The 9,274-nt window shown below is 39.5% G+C and overlaps 1 protein-coding gene and 1 pseudogene across 1 annotated transcript in view; both read left to right on the top strand.

The window, feature by feature from the left end:
* TMC1 (transmembrane channel like 1) overlaps nucleotides 1–9,274 on the top strand; it is a 173,002-nt gene that overhangs the window by 39,116 nt on the left and 124,612 nt on the right. The window lies entirely within an intron of this gene.
* On the top strand, nucleotides 7,377–7,994 carry LOC112838694 (dynein light chain roadblock-type 1 pseudogene; annotated as a pseudogene).

Below are 9,274 nucleotides of genomic sequence, written 5' to 3'. Positions count from 1 at the left end.
AGTTTCTCTAATCCCCTAATGGTGGCAGACTGGCTTGTGTGGCAACAGGGGAAAGCTTGGGTTAGGCCAAATAAGTCATACTCAGAGAGCAAGGCACATTTAGGATCCCTACTAGGAGGCAGGGGGCCAATATAATCAATTTGCCAATCCCTCACTGGTTGAGAACTCCAGTGGATGACCCCACAGACTCCTTTGGTAGTGGCCTTGGGCATTGTTCAGGTCACACAGGACACGCTGTTTGTTGCTGCATTGACCAAGGCACTGTATTTCAAGGGCAAGGAAGCATCCTTGGCAATGTGTCATCCCACTTGGGCACTGCAGTGGCTACTCTTTCCGCGTACCCCATCTGCTGTATCTACTGAAGGGTTAGTTACTAGGGCTTATGCCTAAGCGAAGGCATCAGCTGCCTGATTGCCAGGGTGTGTCAATGCCTTATGGGCCAGAATATGGAAAAGGACGACTGCCCCAGGCTCTCACAGGCAAACCCAATGTCTTTCCACGTATGGTGCCCCATGAGGATTCATGATCATAGACACCTTGGCTTCCCATTGTCCAAGCCATGAGGTTAATCTTTTTTTAGATAGCCCAACTATGAGTGAAAAGGGTTAATGGTCAGAGTGCGTGAGTAATCAATCACCAGCCAAGCCGCTCCAAGTCCAGCCTATTGATTGCTGAGATTCATTCCTTCTTCCAACCAGATGGTGTCAGTGTTGGGCTGAATAGTGACTGCAGTGCATGTGGGTGTCTTGCCCCTGCTAGGCCCATCTGTATACCTGGCATCAGGGGGAACTTTCATTGTCTCTCGGCAGGGGCCACCAAAGGAATAGAAGCAGGGGCGTTTGGAGGGTCTACATCCTCAAGAGTACCTGAATTTCTAGAGACAGTGGGCTGGTGGACAGGGTGCCCCTCTGCTGCAAAGAGGCATGCACTTAAAGCGGGAATTTGAGCCACAGCAGGGGGTTGATGGAACCTATGCTCAACCCATCCCTTGAAAGGAAGAAAGTTCTTACCTTGACTTGCTGTTGCTCCACGAGAGGCTTTACCTGGAGGAGTGCTGTGGACACAGCTAGGAGCTGTCCTCTATGATACTGTATCAGGTTTCTGCCCCTTCCAAGGCTGGGACCAAAATCCTAGGGACACTCTCTCCTGTTGTCTCTGCCGTAGTGTCTTCTGGAGTCACAAATACAATGTGGGGCACAGCTGTTTGATGGGGTCATCACCTTGTTTAATTTCTTCGTAGTCCACAGTCAACTGCCATGAGCCATCTGCCTTCTTTTACCATTCATACTGGGCTAATGAAAACACTATGGGCAGGGCGTACAATACTTATTCAGTGCAGTTCTCAGATAGCTTTTTCTTTTTTTTTTTTAAAGATTTTATTTATTTATTTGAGAGAGAGAGAGAATGAGAGATAGAGAGCATGAGAGGGAAGAGGGTCAGAGGGAGAGGCAGACTCCCCGCCGAGCAGGGAGTCCGATGCGGGACTCGATCCCGGGACTCCAGGATCATGACCCGAGCCGAAGGCAGTCGCTTAACCAACTGAGCCACCCAGGCGCCCCTCAGATAGCTTTTTCTATTCCTTTATACCCCCAGGCGATTTATATTGCTTGACAGCTACCACTCTTCACTGGGGTACCCACTTGGTGTTTCCCCTCAGTACTGGTTTGAATACTCTTCCCCAAAGGCAGGATTCACTGATAGAAGTTTGCAGAGTTTGACTATAGGATGTCAATGCCCAATATGTTCTCTGGTATTGGAGAGATAAAAACCTTGTATTCTCATGGGGGAAAGCATCCAATTTGCAGTGCCAAAGGGACCTTCCTGACTATATCTGTTTGCCCTGTCTTTGAAGGCCCTGATCAGGCCACATTCACTTCAGGAATTAAAACCAAGATACCTCAGTCCACCCCCAGTACCTGGTATACCCATGCAGAAGCCAGGCATAAGACAAGACATTTATGATGGTGGGAGTCCATTGCTGATCTGGGGGAAACTGACAAATACCGGGAATGGGTAGAGGCTGTGGGAAAGACCCAAGACAGAGAGGGAACTTGGGAAGCCAACAGGCTATCACAAGCATCTGGAACAGGAGAGAAATCAGAAATAGACTCACATATATATATATATATGGTCAAAGCATTCTCAACAAAGGTGCAAAGACAATTTAGTGGAGAAACAATAGTCTTTTCAATAAACGGTGTTGGAACAATTGGATATACACTAAAAAAAAGAATTTCAATCTGCATCTTATACCATATACAGAAATTAACTCAAAATGGACCATAGACCCAGTATAAAACCTAAAAACATAAAAAGTCTAAAGGAAAACATAGAAGACTATGGATTAGGCAGAAATTTTTTGAGGTAACACCAAATGTTTAATCCATAAAATAACAGATTTATAAATTGGACTTTATTAAAATTATAAGTGTCTGCTCTTCAAAAGACCCCATTAAGACAATGAAAAGATAATCACAGACTGGGAGAAAAATTTGCAAATCATATATCTGAAAAAGGACTCATAATCAGAATAAATAATAGAATATATATAACAACCCTCAAAAGTTAATAATAAGAAAACAACCCCCCAAAAAATGTGCAAAAGACTTAAATGGGTATTGCCCCAAAGAAGATAATGATAGCAAATCAGCACAAGAAGAGACACTCGATGGAGGTTCCTCAAAAAGTTGAAAATAGAGCTACCCTACAACCCAGCAATTGCACTACTGGGTATTTACCCCAAAGATACAAATGTAGTGATCCAAAGGCGCACATGCACCTCAATATTTATAGCAGCAATGTCCACAGTAACCAAACTATGGAAAGAGCCTAGATGTCCATCAACAGATGAATGGATAAAGAAGATGTGGCATATATATACACAAGAGAATATTATGCAGCCATCAAAAAATTGAAATTTTGCCATTTGCAATGATGTGGATGGAAGTAGAGGGTATTATGCTGAGCGAAATAAGTCAATCAGAGAAAGACAATTATCATATGATCTCACTGATACGTGGAATTTGAGAAACAAGGCAGAGGATGATAGGGGAAGGGAGGGAAAAATGAAACAAGCTGAAACTGGAGGGGGAGACAAACCATAAGAGACTCTTAACCCTCTTAACCTCAGGAAACTGAGGGTTGCTGGAGTGGTGGGGGTGGGAGAGATGGGGTGGCTGGGTGATGGACATTGGGGAGGGTATGTGCTATGGTGAGTGCTGTGAATTGTGTAAGACTGATGAATCACACACCTGGACCCCTGAAACAAATAACATATTATATGTTCATAAAAAAATAAAATAAAATAAAAAAGAAGAGACACTTGACATCATTAGTCATTAGGGAAATGCAATTAAAACCACAGTGAGATATCATTACACATTTTTTTAAAAGATTTTATTTATTTATTTGAGAGAGAGAGAATGAGAGAGAGCGAGCACATGAGAAGGGGGAGGGTCAGAGGGAGAAGCAGACTCCCTGCCAAGCAGGGAGCCCGATGCGGGACTCGATCCCGGGACTCCAGGATCATGACCCGGGCCGAAGGCAGACGCTTAACCAACTGAGCCACCCAGGTGCCCCCCATGACACATTTATTAAAATGGTTAAAATTTTAAAACCTGGCTATACTGAGGGTTGGGTATGGGAAGAAACAGCACTCTCATACACAGCGGGTGGGTGTGTGAAATGGCATATCTTTGGAAAAGAGTCTGGCAACTTCTAAAAAGTTAAAGACATTTACTATATGACCTAGCTATTCCACTCTAAGATATTTACCCGAGAGAAATAAAGGCTTATGTCCCTACAAAGACTTTACATGAATGATTACAGCAACCAAAACTGGAAATGACCCAATGTCCATCAACCAGTGAATAAAGAAACTGCGATGGATCCTTACGATGGAATGTTAATTGACAATAATAAAGAAAAAACTCCCGATACACACAACAGCATGTATATGCATCTCAAAATGATCATGCTGAGTGAAAGAAGCTAGACAGAAAAAGAGGACCTGCTGCAATGTCCACAATAGCCAAACTGTGGAAAGAGCCAAGATGCCCATCGACAGATGAATGGATAAAGAAGTTGTGGTATATATACACAATGGAATATTATGCAGCCATCAAAAGGAATGAGATCTTGCCATTTGCAACGACGTGGATGGAACTGGAGGGTGTTATGCTGAGTGAAATAAGTCAATCAGAGAAAGACATGTATCACATGACCTCACTGATATGAGGAATTCTTAATCTCAGGAAACAAACTGAGTGTTACTGGAGTGGTTGGGGGTGGGAGGGATGGGATGGCTGGGTGATAGACATTGGGGAGGGTATGTGCTACGGTGAGCGCTGTGAATTGTGCAAGACTGTTGAATCACAGATCTGTACTTCTGAAACAAATAACGCAACATATTTTAAGAAAAAAGGAAAAGAAGAAGATAACAGGAGAGGAAGAAAAGGGGAGTATGTCAGAGGGGGAGACGAACCATGAGAGATGATGGACTCTGAAAAACAAACTGAGGGTTCTAGAGGGTAGGGGGGTGGGGGGATGGGTTAGCCTGGTGATGGGTATTGAGGAGGGCACGTTTTGCATGGTGCACTGGGTGTTATGAACAAACAATGAATCATGGAACACTGCATCAAAAACTAATGATGTAATATATGGTGATTAACATAACAATAAAAAATTAAAAAAAAAAACATGTGTGACAACAGCATAAAGTCTGGAAAAGAAGAAATGAAAACATTCTGGTATAAGATTTTACACTATAAATGAAATGGTATTTATATAATTTTCTATTTATATAATTTTCTGTGGCACCATATTAAGTAGTAAAGTGGTATTTAACTAGTTATAGATAATAGGCCATAAAAGTCAATAAAATAGTAATACTGGAAAAGTCAATTCATCCAAAAAAAGACTGAAAAAAGGGAAAAGCAGAAACTAGAAGATTAATCAAAAAATAGCAAGATAGCTTTCAAAACAAACTTGTAGGTATGCACATTAAATATTAATGGTCTAAATACCCAAATTAAAAGTTAGAAATTGTCAGATTAGATAAAAATTTCAGTATCCAACTATATGTTGCCTATAACAAATGCACTTTCAGTATAAAGATATACATAAGTTAAAGATAAAAGGATGGAAAAAGACATACTGTATTAAACTAGTAAAAAGAAAGCTGAAGTGGTCATATTAATATTGGATAAGCTTTATTTTATTTTATTATTTTTTAAAGATTTTATTTATTTATTTTGACAGAGAGTGAGAGAGGGAACACAAGCAGGGGGAGTGGGAGAGGGAGAAGAAGCAGGCTTCCTGCAGAACAGGGAGCCTGATGCGGGGCTCGGTCCCAGGACCCCGGGATCATGACCTGAGCCAAAGGCAGACGCTTAACAGCTGAGCCACCCAGGTGCCCCGGATACATTTTATTTTAGAACCAAGAATATTATCAGGAATAAATAACATTATTTCTTAATGATAGAGGTAAATTTATCAATAGGAAATAAAAAATGTAAACATTTATACACCTAATAGCAGAACTTCAAAATACATAAAGCAAATAGTGATAGCACTGCAAAGAAAAATAAATAAGTCTATTGTTATAGTCAGCACTGTTTTCACAATAATTGATAGAAAAAGCAAAATAATGTCAGTAAACATATAAAAAAAAGACCTCCACAATACTGTCAACCATCTTGAACTAACTGGCATTTATATAACTCCACCTAAGAGCAACAGAATACACTCTCTTCACATGTACATAGAACATTTAGCAAGATAAATCATATTCTAAAACATAAGTCTCAACACATTAAAAGGATTCAAGTTATACAAAGTATATTCTCTAACTACAGTGGAATTAAATTAGAACTCTAAAGCAAAAGATACGTGAAAAATCCCAAAATATTTGGAAACTAAATATTATACTTCTAAATGAGCCATGGGCCAAATAAAAAATCAAGAGAAATTAGAAAGTGTTTTGAACTGAATTTAAATAAACACATAAGCTTCAAAATTTTGAGATGCAGCTAAAACGGTATTTAATAGTATGATATGCCTATATTAGAAAAAAGGATCTGTTTCTACCTTAAGAAACCAAAGAAGAATAAATAAAATCCAAAATAAGCAGAAGAAAGTAGGTGATGTAGATCAGAACTGAAGTAAATAGAAAACAGAAAAACAATAGAGAAAACTACACCAAAACATATTCTTGGAGATCAATAAAATTAATAAACCAATGACAAAAATGATCTGAAATTTATCAAGAAGAAATAACAATTTTAAGACAGCAATGAGAGATGTAGCATCGCTACAAATTCTACAGATACTGAAAGGATAATAAGGCAAAATTATGAACAACTTGGGCCAATAAATTTGATAACAGATACATTGTACACATTGCTTATATGACAACCTACTACAGCTCACTCAAGAAGAAACAAATTGAACTTAATAGCCTTACATGTGTTAAGGAAATTGAAATTATAGTTAAAAATTGTCTTAACAGGGGCACCTGGGTGGCATAATCAGTTAAGTGTTGGACTCTTGGTTTCAGCTCCAGGTCGTGATCTTAGAATCGTGAGATCAAGCCCTGAGTTGGGTTCCGTTCTCAGTGAAGAGTCTGCTTAAGACTGTCCCTCTCCCTCTGCCCCTCCCCATCTCACTCTCTGTCCCTCTTTCTGTCTCTCAAATAAATAAACAAATCTTAAAAAAATTGTCTTACAATGAATATATCAAACTTTGATTATTTCCATGGATAATTCTACCATATTCAAGGAAGGAGTAATTCTGACTTTGCACAAGTTTGTGTGGAAGAAGGAAGAGGAGAGAGTATTTCATTCCCCAACTTTCTCCAATACTAGGATTACTATGATACCAAAATCAAATGAAGACACTCCCAAGAACACAAAACTACAGACCAATGTATAAAAACAACAATCAGAAATTGAAGTTTTAAAAATATCATTTCAGTATCAGAAAAAAAATTACAAAGCACTTAGAAACAAATTTGACCAAAGTAGTGCAAGACCTACATGTTAAAAACTACAAGACATTGCTGAAAGAAACTAAAAAAGCCCTAAATAAATGGATGTACTCATTTGTAGAATGAAAGATTCAACATTACCAAAATACCAGTTCTCTTCAAATTAATTTTTAGATTTAACACAATTCTAATCAATATCCCACCAGGCTTTTTAAAATTTCTACATAAGTTGACAAGCTGATCCTAAAATTTATATGGAAATGCAAAGGACCTAGAAGAAGCAAGCATCTGAAAAGAATGGACAAAGTTGGAAGACCCCCCAATGCTCATCGTAATGATACGTAATCAGGAGAGTATGAAATTGGCATAAAGATAGACAATCAAGGGAGTGCCGGCGTCGCGGAGCTACCCATTTGTTTGGAGATGGCAGAGGTGGAGGAGACACTGAAGCGACTTCAGAGCCAGAAGGGAGTACAGGGCATCATCGTGGTGAACACAGAAGGCATTCCCATCAAGAGCACCATGGACAATCCACCACCACACAGTATGCCCACCTCATGCACAACATCTTGAAGGCCTGGAGCACAGTGCATGAAATCGACCCCCAGAATGACCTCACCTTCCTTCGAATTCGCTCCAAGAAAAATGAAATTATGGTTCCACCAGATAAAGACTATTTCCTGATTGTGATTCAGAATCCAACTGAATAAGCCGCTCTCTTGGCTCCCTGCATCATTCCTTAATTTAATAGCCCCCAAGAATAATAATGTTTAATCATGTCAACCGACTGGCAGGTGGAAATCACCTTAGAGCCTACTTAGACCAACCCAGTGACAAAAGTCACCAAAGTCATCCCTCTGCTGGCCAATCACCCTTGAATCCTTGGGAGGGCCTTCATTCCTCACCTCCAGATTTTGGAGCAAGAGCTTTGAGCAGCCCACACCCTACTTCCTCCTGACCTTCAGTTCACTTTGTCACCCTTGGAAAAGGCTGTTTTTCTTTAACTAAAAATGACTGAAATGCTTAAAAAAAATGATAGACAATCAAAGAAAAACAATTTCTAGGTCATAATAGTTATGGTTCCTAAAAGAAGGTGGCAGATGCTGATTAACTTTCCCCACTCCCTCTGGATGCCTCTTAGTGTTGGTTCCCAAAGTGAGATTTGAGGTCTGGCAACATTAGCATTACCTGGAAGCACTTAGAAAAGCCAATTATTGGCACCCCCACCCCCAACTACTACATGCTCCTCACCCTACACCTTTTTTTTTCTCTTGCCACTCAGGTGTAATAATTTGTCCTCTGGATGCCAGGGTACTACCACTTCTTGAATTTGGAAGCTAGGTGAGAGAGAACATGCAAATCTCTCATTCCAGAGTCTATTGATTTTTGTCTCTGTATGGAACTAATTTTATAACTTTCGTGGCACTAAAAAACCATTATTCACAATGACCACTAATGCCCCTTTTTGAGTCAACTTCAACCTTTTGTAATTGCTCCTCCAGTTGCTAACAAGCAAGAATTGGACGGTTAAGCTGACATTTGGCTCAAGCAGCATGACTTTCCATGTTGGTTGGCATCATCAACAAGCATGGTGAGGAGAAGATAAGGGTACCAAGAGACAGACTTTAGGGTAATATTTTATTCCTTGTCTTTATCTTTTGGTTAAATGGCCTTTAATACAATCCCAAACTGAATATTATGGCAATTTTCCTACTTGCTGAGTCTCAGATATTAAGATAAAGGTCAGAGTAGATGTGTCTTCCTTGTCTTTCTAGAATTTTAGGTGAAAACTGTCAAAATTTGGTGTGTAGGTATGTATAAAGCATTTTAACAGCCCTTGTAGATTATTTTAACCTTTGCTATGTGCCAGGCACACTATATTATATACATTGCATTTATTTATTTATTTATTTATTTATTTATTTATTTATTTATTTATTTGATTTTTTTTTTAAAAAAGATTATTTATTTTAGAGAGGGTGGGGAGGGGCAGAGGGAGAGAAAGAATCCCAAGCAGACTCCTCACTGAGTGCAGAGCCCCATGGGGTTCGATCCTATGACCCTGAAATCATGATGTGAGCTGAAATCAAGAGTCTGACGCTTAACTGACTAAGCCACCAAGGTGCCCCCCACATCATATGCATTTATTATAGCTTTAATTTTCACAGCAACTCTGTATAGTTGTTATTGCTTCTTCCTTTTACCAACGCATAGAGAATTTAAATAAATTGTCCAAAGTTATGAGATGGCATAAAATTGTAGCAGAGCCAAAACACAAATATTCATCTA

This window comes from Callorhinus ursinus, unplaced genomic scaffold (assembly GCF_003265705.2).
Source record: "Callorhinus ursinus isolate GAN/ISIS: 27379988/994484 unplaced genomic scaffold, GSC_fseal_2.0 scaffold28, whole genome shotgun sequence".
In the NCBI taxonomy this organism is placed as follows: domain Eukaryota; kingdom Metazoa; phylum Chordata; class Mammalia; order Carnivora; family Otariidae; genus Callorhinus; species Callorhinus ursinus.
This window is presented reverse-complemented; position numbering and strand designations above follow the sequence as displayed.